General features: G+C 34.3%; 1 long non-coding RNA gene across 1 annotated transcript; it reads right to left on the bottom strand.

The window, feature by feature from the left end:
- Positions 1–4,619: 4,619 nt before the first annotated feature.
- LOC145033664 (uncharacterized) lies at positions 4,620–7,242 on the bottom strand. Its single transcript, XR_013677638.1, has 4 exons — positions 7,079–7,242; positions 6,808–6,875; positions 6,024–6,089; positions 4,620–4,733 (listed from the first exon to the last, which is right to left on the bottom strand). It is a non-coding gene; the product is annotated as an uncharacterized LOC145033664 (long non-coding RNA).
- Positions 7,243–13,690: the final 6,448 nt, after the last annotated feature.

Here is a 13,690-nt window from a genome sequence, read left to right as displayed (position 1 = left end):
CAGTATGCTATTTTATCACGCCCGGATATTGATTTTGCTGTGAATTGAGTTTGTCAGTTCATGCATGCACCAACAGAAAACCATTGGTCTGCTGTTAAACGCATTTTACTTTACTTAAAAGGCACACCCAATCTTGGTCTATTGATTCATCATCAATCCAACAAACAACTACAGGCCTTCACAGATACTCTTTGGAACGATTATGCGTCTTCACTATTTTAGGCTTACTCTAATTCTGACTGGGCTGGTTGTCCAGTCGACAGACAATCCACAGGGGGATTTGCAGTACAAAGCCCTTGCTGATACTGTTGCGGAACTAATTTGGTTAAAATCCCTCTTGCGTGAACTTGACATATCGATTCCATCTCCTCCCACTCTTTGGTGTGATAATATAGGAGCTACATACCTATAAGCCAATCTTGCGTTCCATGCTCATACCAAACATGTTGAAGTAGATTTCCACTTTGTTCGTGAACAGGTAGCAAGAGGTCAACTACATGTCAAGTTCGTATCTACGAATTATCAAATCGCGGATGTCTTTACAAAGCCTTTATCTACTCATAGATTTCAGATTTTACGATCCAAGTTGCAGGTCGTTCCCCGCCCTCAACTTATGGGGGAATGTTAGACTATGTAGTTATATTTATAATAAGTATAGGGTATTCAAATGTAAATATTAAACTCTTTATATAGAGTTCCTATGTAATTTTTTCAGCAAATCATAAAACACGGTCTGATTGTGTGAGACTAATGCAACACACAATTATAAGTAGACGACCAAGAAAATAATAACACAAATAGTCTTAGCCTAGAGTATATGATCCAGATATAACACCAGGGCAATGAGGGAACTCTAGTTTCAAATGCTTATAAAAAATTAACAGAGAAGAGAGGGGATTATACACTTTATCCAAGCCTTTAGACCGAACCTTATCTTTAGGATAAATTCCAATTGCATTTCCAAGAATAGTGCGTGTAGCAGAGAGATTCAAATGTCTGATTTCGTGCAAGCTTCCAACAATATGGATGAGAGGTGAATAGAAGGTTGGATAAAATCAGAAATCGAGATTGGAGCAGATAAAAGAATTGATAGTAAAAGGAAGGAGTGAACTCGGCTACAACCGGCAGCGACTAGTGTTGAAGCCCATGATTGTCCTTTCAATTCCCTATCAGATCCGAGATGAATGAAGATGTCTCTCACTCTCTTTTCCATCCTCTCAATACTACAGATTTACAATTTCAATCTAGGGCATAGCAGAAATCGAAAATCGGACGAAGGCGGGTCGGTTGTGGCAGATGGTGTTGGTAGGCCATTTTGGTCTTCTTATTTTATTGTGGGATTCTAGGTTAATGAAGATGAGGTGTGAATAAAACTGATTTCGAATTTAAAGGGGTATAATTAATTTAAGAGTTTTCTATAAATAATTAAGAACTAATATTACAAAATTATCCGTGTGTAGGTTTTTGAAATGAGTGGTTCATATTAATCAATGCATCAACGTAATAAATAGTTAGAATACATGAACCTAACTAACTAACTAACTATATATATATATATATATATATATATATATATATATATATATATATATATATATATATATATATATATATATATATATATATATATATATATATATACCATACCACTAATGTCCTTATGGTTTTCAAGAGTTTAATTTTGCTTGATTCAAATCTTTTGGGTTTTAACACATGAGGGCTATTATTGATTCACTTTGTATGGTGGTAATTTGTTCCTTTGAACTTACTGGAATGTAGTTCTCTTTAGGTCCTCAAAACCTAGGAAAAGTTTCTTGTTTAATTCCATTGTTAAACTTTTTTCGTTGGTTTTCTTCTCGTAATTCCAAGGTTAGGAATTAATTGAGTTAATTGGATGAATAATCAAATCCTGCCTTAACTCTTTTTTTGTTGTTGCTAGCTTCTTGCTAGTTGCCTTTTTGGTTGAGTTATAAATAAATAAATAAAGATTATACAATTAAGTTTGGTTTGGATACAGCACTTTTAGGAAGCAACTTAGAATGTGGTACGAAGGCTATGGCCACAACTATCATATAAGACAATTTCATTTTAATTATATTTTATTATACATCAAGCACTTACGTGACGATGAAACACAACTTTGATTTCTTTCATCCCTTGTATTAATCTGATATTCATCCAATCCAAGGATTTAGTTTGTGTTTCTATATAAATCCATTCGATTTCATTTCTTTCTACAAGTCTCATCCATTCATATCATTATCACAAAAAGCATTCAGACTCACCTCTCCAAAAAGAGTTGGGCATACAGCAAATCAGCTATGAAATAAAAAATGCGGGGTACCGTAAGGAAAGCACGCTTCATGCTTTTGTCCCTTTCCCAATAAAAATATAAAATTACACACCCTACCTCAGATTCTTCATTTGTCTTTCTATTTATTTTTTAATTTTTTCAAATTTATTATTATTATTATTATTATCATTATTATTATTATTATTATTCTTTTAAATGGTAAACTAATATATTGGTACCTAATGATAATTTCTTACCGTTAGACCAAATGTCCATTAGTTTTGTCTTTCTATCGTTACTTATATTTTTTTAAACATACATCTGATAGTTTTACGTCCTTATTTTTATTTATCTTTCGGTAGAAATTCGACGAGGTCAATGTTTCGATATGAAATTAAAACTTTCATTAGTTGATTTAAAAAAAAAAATTATTTTTTTTATGTACGTGTCGGAATAAGTTCGAGTTTTTCAATGTCTCGACGTAATTTTTTTTACATTTTCGTGCTTATATATATATATATATATATATATATATATATATATATATATATATATATATATATATATATATATATATATATATATATCCTATGAGTCATGTCATATATAATATATTTTTAGTTATTTGAACTTTCGTTTGTTAATTTTAACAAAAAAAATATTATTTATTTATTTTTATATACATACTGGTATAAATCCCAATTTTTTTAACGTTCTCATGCATATTTGTATGTATATTTCCTATGTATTAATTTTGATCATATATATTATATAACATGTTGTCATTTGATGGTATATATTGAAGTTAGTCAGTGACATAGTCGTGCTAATAGGTGAGGCATCCTGAACGATGACCCATGGCCTCCAAAAATCAATTCATAATAAATTGCTTATGGTTTTCTCATACAACGTTCTGATTTCTGATTTCAATTTTATTTTAAGATTTATGATTTTATTCTTTCTTAATACATCAACTCTAATAATTTGATTTCACGCACCCTTCAAAAAAACGATCTTGTATTCGCGTTTATCTAATTTCAAGCGACCTCACTGATTCTTATTTCTAATTTATTATTCGTGTGATTTGATCTATGATTTGTGTAAATTGTAAGATTTCGTTATTGTTCTTAACTTCTTTGATGTTACTTTTCTGAGAGTTAATTTATGTTTTTTTTTTTTTTTTTTTATGATATTCTTGATGATAAGTTAAACTTCAACGTTACAAGTTTTGAAATCTTATTGTTGGAGCCTAGAAAACAATTCAAAAATTGTTATCCTTGTTGCTAGAAAATGATTCAACATCACAAGTTTACAACTATGTGTTTTTTTTGTTTACTTGCTTTTTTTTTTCTTATTGTTTTATAAGTTTAAAATAATAATGGACAGAAAACATTTATCTAGTTGTATAAAAAAAGAAAAAAAAATGCCAAAAACAAAAACAAAACAACTAATTTTATTACAAAAATGATCTAAGGATAAATTCATATCAAAGGCCTACTAAAAAAACCAACACAAAAGCCACCAATCTTTACTAATTTTTTTTTTCGTAATTAGCTCATGTCTTATTATGCCCGATGCGTTGGCTTGGACCCGCCGTTGTCAATAGTACCGAATTTGCATATTTATTTTACAATAAACATAACGGTACCTAAATTGTATAAAGAATAAATTAGTGGGTTCTATGATTTTGGAATAATTTGCATGTTTAGTCCTTAACTTATTTTTTTAATTCGGAAGGTCCCTACTAGTTGTTTTTGTTACGCGCTTGGTCCCTACTGTTTGTTTTTGTAACGCGCTTGGTCACTATCTTACCTAAAAAACAATTATTTAAATAGAAAAAAAATGATAGTGTAAGTAAGGTAAGGTGAGGGGTGGGATTGGGGGTGTATTTATTTAAATAAATTAAAAAATCAAGAGTAAAATAGTCTTTTAAGATAAACTAGGGACTAAGAACGTAACAAAAACAAACAGTAGAAACCTTCCGAGTTAGAAAAATAAGTTAGAGACCAAACACGTAAATTACCCTAAACAATAGGGACCATTCATGTAATTTACTCTTTTATAAATATAATCCTCTAAATCAACTTACAGAATAGATTTACATCACCGCAACAAGCGACAGTCAAAATTATAGTCGTGATTAAAAGGAAAAATAATGTATTAGTTCACAATTTTTTATAAAAGTAAATATTTTGCGACTACTTTTGCCACTTTTTCGTTTCTTATTTTTGAAAATCATTAATAAAAACCATATAATGTTAAAGGTCTGATTTTCAGACTTTTACAAACTTTATTACAATTTAATTTTAACAATAAAATCTAAAATGTCAGTTCCTGTATCAAAAACTTGTGACCACCCTCTCACAGTTGCTTCATATGTCCCGTCGCTTTCCATGCATTGTCGTCTCCTTTGCATCACCGATAACGGCAACCGTTCCATCTGGCATCGTGACCACAAAGCTTTATGTTTTTATGTAAATATTAAATAATATTTTAGGTCAATTACTTGAATTGAATTAATATTTTTGATTTTTTTTATTGTAGTTAAGCTGCCTACATAAAATATGCATTTGTTCGTTAGCCTCGATGGGCATTATCCGTATCACATAAGAACTATCCTTTTCAAAAACTTGAGATGATTACTTGGTTCCTAACTTTGGATAATCCATATAACAAAAGTTATTATATTTACTGTAACATCCGAACATATATATAAATGGTTTTGGTGCAAGCTTTTTGTTGAACAATAATTATCATATTTATTAAAATTCAACACAACTTGGGTGGGACCTGTGGGCGAGGCCTGTACAATTATAGCAATACAGGTGGGATTTGGTAGCGATCGTTGGGTCAAGGTATTGGATCTTGCAGGATTAGGTGGGTGGTCATTGTGTGATGCAAATGGGTTTATAGGTTGGACAACCTTATTATTTGGACTCTTGGGAACCTGGTGTTTGGACCAGGTGCGAGATGGGTAGTCTCAACAATGGTTTGGGAACCTTTATCTCACGGTCTAGTGAGGTGTTGTCGTGAATCAGAAGGTCTTGGGTGAAATGCAAATGCAGATACGTGAATCTCAGGTTATGAATTGAGTATTGAGTTGGTTTCCGAGTAAGATCTCAAGTCGAGTATCGCGAATGTTTTGTGTAGGATTTTCGTTTCCTTGGGTTAAGGATTGGGGTATCTGTATGTCGAGGGCATCAATCGAAGAGTTCAAGGGTAAGGAATGGATTCAGTTTTGTTGATAGATCAAGATCTTGTGATAGTGTCTTGGATTGGTTCTATTGGTGAAGGGCATCAAGATAACTCAAAGCAGTATTATTGGTTCGGAACCTGTGTGTGGAGTAGCTTGTTATTCGGAGGAGATGTTAGGTCACTTGTAGTTTGGATTGGATAATCTCAGAGTAAATGATTTAATCCTGTTGCGTAGCTTTCGCCTGAGTCTAAGCGTTCCAGGGATAAGTCTCTCACTCGAAGGATTATTTTAGCCTTCTGTCAAGTATAAGTGTTTTGTGTAACATCCCCAAAATCACGGCCAGAAAAGACCGATTTTGTTTATGCTTTATAAAAATCAGAGTACTTCATTTTATAAAAAGGTTGCGGAATTTGTTCCCAGAAAAACACGATAAATACGTTATCAAAACATTTTCGAAGAAACATATTTTTATTAATCTTAAAACGTTTGGGATGTCATCGTTAATACAGAAACATAAGCATAAACAGAACTTACAATTATTTACACTAGTGATCTACATCTCTTTAAATCTCTCAGTGTAATGTCACTTCATATCGCCACCTGTGATGTAAATAAACTGAGTGGGTCAGGTTGGGAAACCTGGTGAGTACATAGGGTTTTCAACCCACAATAATATAATTGTTATGTTCAATCATCAAATAATTAACCCAATTACCCATCCCCGTTATCTTCTTTACTCCTAAGAGTCATCTATTCTGCATTCGTTATTCCAAAGTCCCTTACTTCCAAGGTTATAGGACTGGCACTAAATCCATAGCTACCGATATTCATTCATAAAGCACTAATTCCATAGCTGCTATATCTTACTTATCGGGTACTAAATTCATAGCTACCAGTGCTCAACAGGTACTAAGTCCATAGCTACCAATTCCTACAGGTACTAAATCCATAGCTACCAGTGTCTAACTAATAGGTACTAAGTCCATAGCTACCAATTCCCAACAGGTACTAAATCCATAGCTACCAACGTCTAACAGGTACTAAGTCCATAGCTACCGGCGTTTGTCCCATAGACACTAAGTCTATAGCTGCCAATGTATACTCACGTCATCTTCTATCTCTCATCATTCATCTACCCATCATCACACCCAACATATTCGTGTATATAAAATACGTATACAGTTTAAATCCTTTAAAACATGTATAAAACGTTCATCCAGCATAGACAGCAAGTATTCAGATAATATGCACACATATCACGTAGTTTATATAAAATACTTCATATCTATGTGTAAGATGAAAGGGACTATGCACTCACCTTATTAGGTGGTGATTCCGAACTTAGACAGCACTTCGTTATCTCAAAACAATTTTCCTCGACAAAACCTAGTATCAATACCACTAGGGTTTAGTTTTTAACGTTAACCACGACTAATTAATAGTCTAGCTATTATTACTATTATATAAACGTTAAATAACACTCAATATAGCTCATAATAATAGCCCAAATAATTATTTTAAGGTCCTCATAATGTTACTATAATTAAATAAAATCTATATTAAATATAGTATAGGCGTAGCTCACTTACAGCGAGTTTTTATTAAAAACCGGGCTTCGCTGGAGCAACGTTTCCAAGCCGAAAGCTTTTCTTCTCGGAGCCGTCGGGCGCTCCGGGGCTTTCTTCTCGTGCTAGGGAGGTTTCGTAGACTTGGGAGGGGTTTAGGGAGGCTAGAGAGAAGTTAGAGAGAGAAAGAGAGGCTTATGGTGTGAAGAAAATATGAGGAGTTCACCCTTGTATTTATAGGAAGTGTATAGTAAAGTAGTCTCCAAGCTTCGTCCGTAACTTTTGCATACGAGCTCCGTTTTTGTCTGTCTTTTTACCGTTGAATTCCTATTAATGAGATCTTCAACTTTCATTTAGACCTCGTTGGCTAATTCTCATTCTATCTCGGATTTACAAAACTGTATCGAATTCGTCGCGCTCGAAAAGTAGGGACTAAGCTTCGTCCATAACTTTCGCATACGAGCCCCATTTTTGTCTGTCTTTTTACCGTTGAGTTCCTATTAATGAGATCTTCAACTCTCATTTAGACCTCGTTGGCTATTTCTCATTCTATCTCGGATTTACAAAACTGTATCGAATTCGCCGCGCTCGAAAAGTAGGGACTAAGCTTCGTCCATATCTTTCGCATACGAGCTCTATTATCGACGTTCTTTATATCCATGCATTGGTATTTACGAGTAATACAGCTTTCATTTAGATCCCGTCAGCTAAAAATCGACCGATCTAAAATTCAGATTTCGGGCTGTGCACTACTATGCTAAATCTTAGAAAAATCATAACTTCCTCATACGAAGTCAGATTTGGACGTTCTTTTTATCGATGTTCTTAGTTTAACATATTATATGACTTTCGTTTAGATCGCTAAGGCTAAATCTCGCTCTATCATAAATTCACTATTTAAGCTTCCCGGTATCGTGCCGGTTTCGTCGCGAAACTTCAACGGGTCATAACTTCTTTGTTATAACTCGGATTTCGGCGTTCTTTATATGTAAGAAAACCTTGTAACATACTCTACAACTTGGTTAAGATTATTTATTCTAAATAATCTTTTGTCGAAAAGTCGTTTTCGACCCCTATTGCCTCTAATTTGACTAGCCCGGATTTGCGGGCGTTACATTTTGCAGGGATAATTGGTCTGTGATTATGTTTTCTAATAGGAACCTCAAGTTATCAGAAGTTGGGTAGTCAGTTGGGTGATAAATTGAATGGATTTTAGCAATGGTTCAGTATGGGCGGTCTGTAAGGGAGTCAGACCATCTCGAGACTTCAGATTTCAGATTAAATAGATGTGGTTATGTTGCAAGGGATTATTTTTAGGTGGAGAAAGGATTCGTTCATCATCGGGTTCAAGAGCCCTGATAGGGTTGGTTCCGGTTGCCTTGGGAAGGTTGTGGTATACTTGGGGTTGCGGCCATGTTACACATGTTGTCTGTCGTGTCGAGGATGGTAAGGAATGATTTCAAGGATGAAATCTAATTTAAGTGGGGGAGAGTTGTAACACCAGTTCCGAATCGATTCCTAATTCGAGGTTGTGGTCAGAATATCGGTCATCATAAGGATTAGGGCCTTTGAAAATGTGATATCTAGGTCTATTTGGGTGCGAGTGACGTATTTGAAGCGATCCGGGTGTTCGATTTGTGTTTTGGAGCCTAGGGGTTGTTCGGTAAAGTGTCAGTTCAGGATTTTATGGAAATTGGGTTTTAGTTTTGGAAGTTTTAAGGCAACTATGAGTTGATAGAAGTGTAGAGCTTCTCGTTACCTTTTCGGGATATAAGGATCGCCAGAAACGGACTTATAACGAAAAAGTATGGCCTTCAGAAGTTTGGTGGTTTTAAGGTTTAGCCGGGTACGCAGGGCATACACAAACGCTACGCGGGTCGTACTAGTGAAAATGTCAGTACGCGGGGCGTACCTTGGCGTACGTTGAGCGTACAGACCAAGATGGTCGTGGATGCTCTATGGAGTACGTTGGGCGTACCATATGTACGTTGAGCGTACTCCAATCATACCCAAACCCTATTTTAGGGTCTTGGACCCTATTTAAGCTCCTTATCTCATAACCTAACCCTAATATCTTCAACCTCCGTCTCTCTAAACCTTAGAAATCGACCCTTCACCCCCATTTTAGTGATTTTTGAGTTTCAAGTGATTTATGTGTGTTTTTGGTGCTTGAGGAGGAAAAAGGAACTTTTTGAAGAGTCATTGCTTGACTTGGAGCTTTTGGATCCGGGCTTTGTTCACCTAGATCTAAATTTTGGAGGTATAAAGTCTTAACCTCGATAACTCTTTCTTGTTGATCTAGCGAGGTGGCACTTTGTTATGATTTTGGTCCTTTTGTGGTGGTTCTTGTGAGTAGAAGTTAATCTAAAATCTTTGAGCATCATATTTGGCCTTTGCTGGGGTTATGGAGTCATAAAGTTTGGATCTTAATGAGTATAAACCTTCCATGCATGATTTGGTAGTCTTTTGGTGAAGCTTGGGACTTAGGGTTTTGATTTGGGTCCCATTAAGTCATGCTAAGTCATAAAGTCAGGAACTCTATAACTTAATAAGTCCCTTTGAATCAGATCTGGAAATTTGGACTAAGGTCTTAACGTATTAAGAAGTTTTTAAGACATTTGGAGTGATTTTGACCTTTGGAATTCATCTTTGGTGGTTGGGCTTCATTAAGCCATGCAGAGGTTTAAAGCCTTCGACTTTATGGATCAAGTCATTTATATTTAACTATTCTGAGGTTTGGATGTCTTGGCTTAAGGGATTAAGACGTTTTCTAGGTTGGTTGTGGACAGGGTCAGTACGCGGGGGGTACCTTCTCGTACGTGGGGCGTACCATCTCGTAGGCCGGGCGTACTTAGCTTCTGGTGTGTACGCTCAACGTACCATTGGGTACGTAGGGCGTACCTAGTCATGAGGGATTTTGTATATTTGGCTTCGGGTTGGGCCATCTTTATGGGCTTAGTTGCCTTGGGCCCATACCGAGCCATCTAGTTTTGGGCTAATAATTATTTTGAGAATGCCTACAATGGGTTTGGGTTCAATTTGGAAAATTGGGCCATGGATTGGGCCGTGGGTGGTCTTTGTATTTGGGCTTTATGGATTATATGGTTTGGGCCTAACTCTTGGTCCATACTAGGTGAGGGGTAAATTGGTCATTTACCCTAGTAATGGATTTATGAATATGGATTGGGACCCAAATGTTGATTGGGTGTTGTTTTGATTTTTTTGATAATTCGAGAATCTGTCAGCTAGCGACCAAGGATTTCTTGTATGATTCGATAGTGCGAGGTGAGTTTTCTCACTATTTTTAGCGGGTCGAAGGCACCAATATCGGCCCATGGTTTGCGATGTAGAGTGCTAGATGTCTGCGTGACTCTTGCATATGTATGTGTTTGTATGCTTACTGGGTGGGGCCCGATGGTTATTCTGTATGCTAGTATCGGGTTATGCATATATAATTGTATGTGGGAAGGGCTCGATGATTGTGTAATATGCTAATATCTTTGTGATTTTCGCATGTGTTTAAATGTTATATGATTATATGGTTATATGCTTATTGGGTGGGGCTCGTTATACGAGTGTAGGCGGGCGTCGTATCTCATTGGGTGGGGCTTGTATCTCATTGGGTGGGGATCGTATCTCATTTGGGTGGGGGCCGTTATGTGAGTGTGGGCGTTGCCCGTATCTCATTTGGGCAGGGCTCGTTATATGATATTTATGGTATGTGGTATTTTGGAAAACTCACTAAACTTCGTGCTTACGATTTTCAGTTATGTTTCAGGTACTATGGTTTTCAAATAGAAGAGCTCTGGATGGTTGTAGGACACACACCACATGTTTTCTGCATTTTGTGATTTACTTTGATTCGATGATGTTTTGCTAAAACTTGATTACCATGGTTTTATGGAAATGATACGTATTAACGGTTTGTTTATTTGAAAAACGGAAATTTTATGTCATTATTTTTGGGACGTTACACCAACCCAATTATTCATTAAAAATTTAATTTTCTCTTTTCGAAACTAATACAATCCAACATAATCCAAACTTTCATTCTCATTAACAACCTAACCAAAATCATTTTTTTATTAAATAAATATAATTTGTAGTTCTTTTTATTCAAAAAAAATAATTAAAATATTTATTTTTATATAGTTTAGTAATAAAATGAATATAAACGAATTTTCTGTCGAACCGTTCACTAACGACTCGTTGAATGTTCGGTTCGTTTACAACTTTAGAAATAAAAAATCAGAATTGGATATGAAAATAATTCAATATTATAATTTATTTTAAAAAAAAGAAATTAGACAATATTTATATATTTTTTTATAGTAAACATACCTAGAAGAGGTATGATAAAAAAATTATAATTTGATTGTATATGGTTTTCTTGATTTTTTAAAATTAAATTTCATAAAGAAATCATATATTTACTTTATTTATTAAATATTTGGGAAACAATTAATAAAAAATAGGGTGAATGTGATACAAAGACATATTTGGTGTATGGTTGGGTTGTTTTTACTTTTTTTTTTTATTATTAACCTATCAACCCAACAATAATTTTTTTTTACCGATGTGAATAGTCTAATGTTGACAAAAATGGGAGTATACTTATTGAAAATGATTTTTTTTAGTAAATTATTAAAATCATCTCTATCTCTATGGTTTGGTTAAAATTTCACATTTGATCTCTAACTTTTCTTTTGCACTCGGATCGTTCTTACGGTTTGATTTTATTGCGATTTTCATCCTTATGGTTTGATCAAAATTGCACGTTTGATCCCTAATTTTATGTATGTAAGGGAAGAAAAACGCAACAAATCAAACCGCATGGACGATCCGAGTGCAAAAGAAAAATTAGGGACCAAACATGAAATTTTGATCAAACCATAGGGATGATTTCAGTAATTTACTTTTTTTTTTTTTTTTCTTCTAACATCTATTCATAAATTACGAAAACGCAAAATAATGTGGCCGACCCTAGTTCCCATTACAAAATCATATAATAAAATATTGCAACCTAATCACAAATTAGAAATAATTATAAATTGAAAAATATTATAATAAATTACCATTGCTAAATGTTATGGAGGAGATGATGGGTTATGTTAGAAGGGAGTAGATGCCACAAGAGTCGATGTATGAGTGAGTATTCATGACTAAGGAAGAAGAGATATCCTCCTACAATTTATTTTTCTACCCATAAGTGGATTAAAATATTATTAAGTAAAATTAAATATGACACATGTCATCGTTTAACATGGATAGGAAGATGATAGGAAGAAATTATAGGAGGATATTTAGTTTTTCGATTATAAAATTCTAACTTGTCTTGAATTTCTCCAAAATTTGCATGGTTTGACTTTCTCCATATTTTCAAAAGCTTGACCAATAACCAATAGAAACTTATCAGTCAAGCAGACCAGATTATCAACATGTTTTAGCAAGATTCAGACACCCAAGGCCAAGATTATCTTTGACACGTCCAATTTGACTAATTACGAAATTAATTCAAATTCATGGTCCCAACAAAGTCAACATAAATCCAAGCACACATTTTCAGAATAGATAATTAAATGCATCTCTGCATGACTGCATACGCTTAGAGGCCTTTATCTTTATGAGGAGGTTTGACTTCACACAGATCCTCAAGAACTACCTTACGCTATCTTCATGCAATTCTGGAAAAGTGTGATCCACATTTAAAGATCGTCATATACAGTTTGGGTGCATTCAATCATTTTCATTTTCTCCTGCAAAATCAAAAACAAAATATATTGCAAATTTGAGCATATCTTTACAATAAAAAAAAGACCAAAATCCCCTTTCTTAATAAACATGGTGCTTTATTTCCCTTTCATTAACATGATAGTCTACTTGCAACTTTAAATTTATGTTAATGTTATTATTTTTCTTTTCCTTTTCGATCGTTTAGGAATTATATTCAATTGATTGTTTACAATATTCGTTTCAATGTTGTTCGATCACATTCGTTTTCCATAATTGGTGACATGGTGATGGTGTGCTTAACAAACTAAAACAAGTAAAATTCTTAAATTACCCCTCCACTAAGAAGATGCTCTTTATTTTCTTGATTTCCCATATTACCCCTGTTTTGAAATACATGACTTACGCATTATGAAGGAGTTGGCTATCTCCGAGGACATGACCTCATATAGAAGGGTACAGCGGCTTAAAATCAAGATAGTTGAGTAGATTATTAGTTCTTAGTTTTTCTTTCTTATAAGAGTGTGACTTTCATCTAATAGTTACTTGCTATCACTTTCTCATCTTTATCATTTTTCCCATTTTATTACTTGTAGCCGCTTTGAACTATGCTTTAGTTTTCATGCCTCTATATAGTGTTTGCATCGACTTACTCTCTACATGATTGTACGATTTCAAGTTCATGTTTCTCTTATGTCAGAGGACTTTTGGTGAAAGCAGCCACATAGAGACATAACTGTTTACATCTACCTCCCACTTACCCTATTGTTGTGGGATCATGGGATATGTTTATGTTTGATGTTCTTAGAGGGTTACACCATAGCAATATATTGCTACTAGGTTTCGTGTTTTGTAATTGTTCAATTTTGGATCTTGTTTAGAATAATACATCTCATCTTCTCTTGT

Source organism: Lactuca saligna, chromosome 3, assembly GCF_052625555.1.
Source record: "Lactuca saligna cultivar CGN05327 chromosome 3, ASM5262555v1, whole genome shotgun sequence".
NCBI classification, from domain to species: Eukaryota; Viridiplantae; Streptophyta; class Magnoliopsida; order Asterales; family Asteraceae; genus Lactuca; species Lactuca saligna.
Note: the sequence above shows the minus strand (reverse complement) of the source record. Positions and strands in the feature narration are given on the sequence as shown.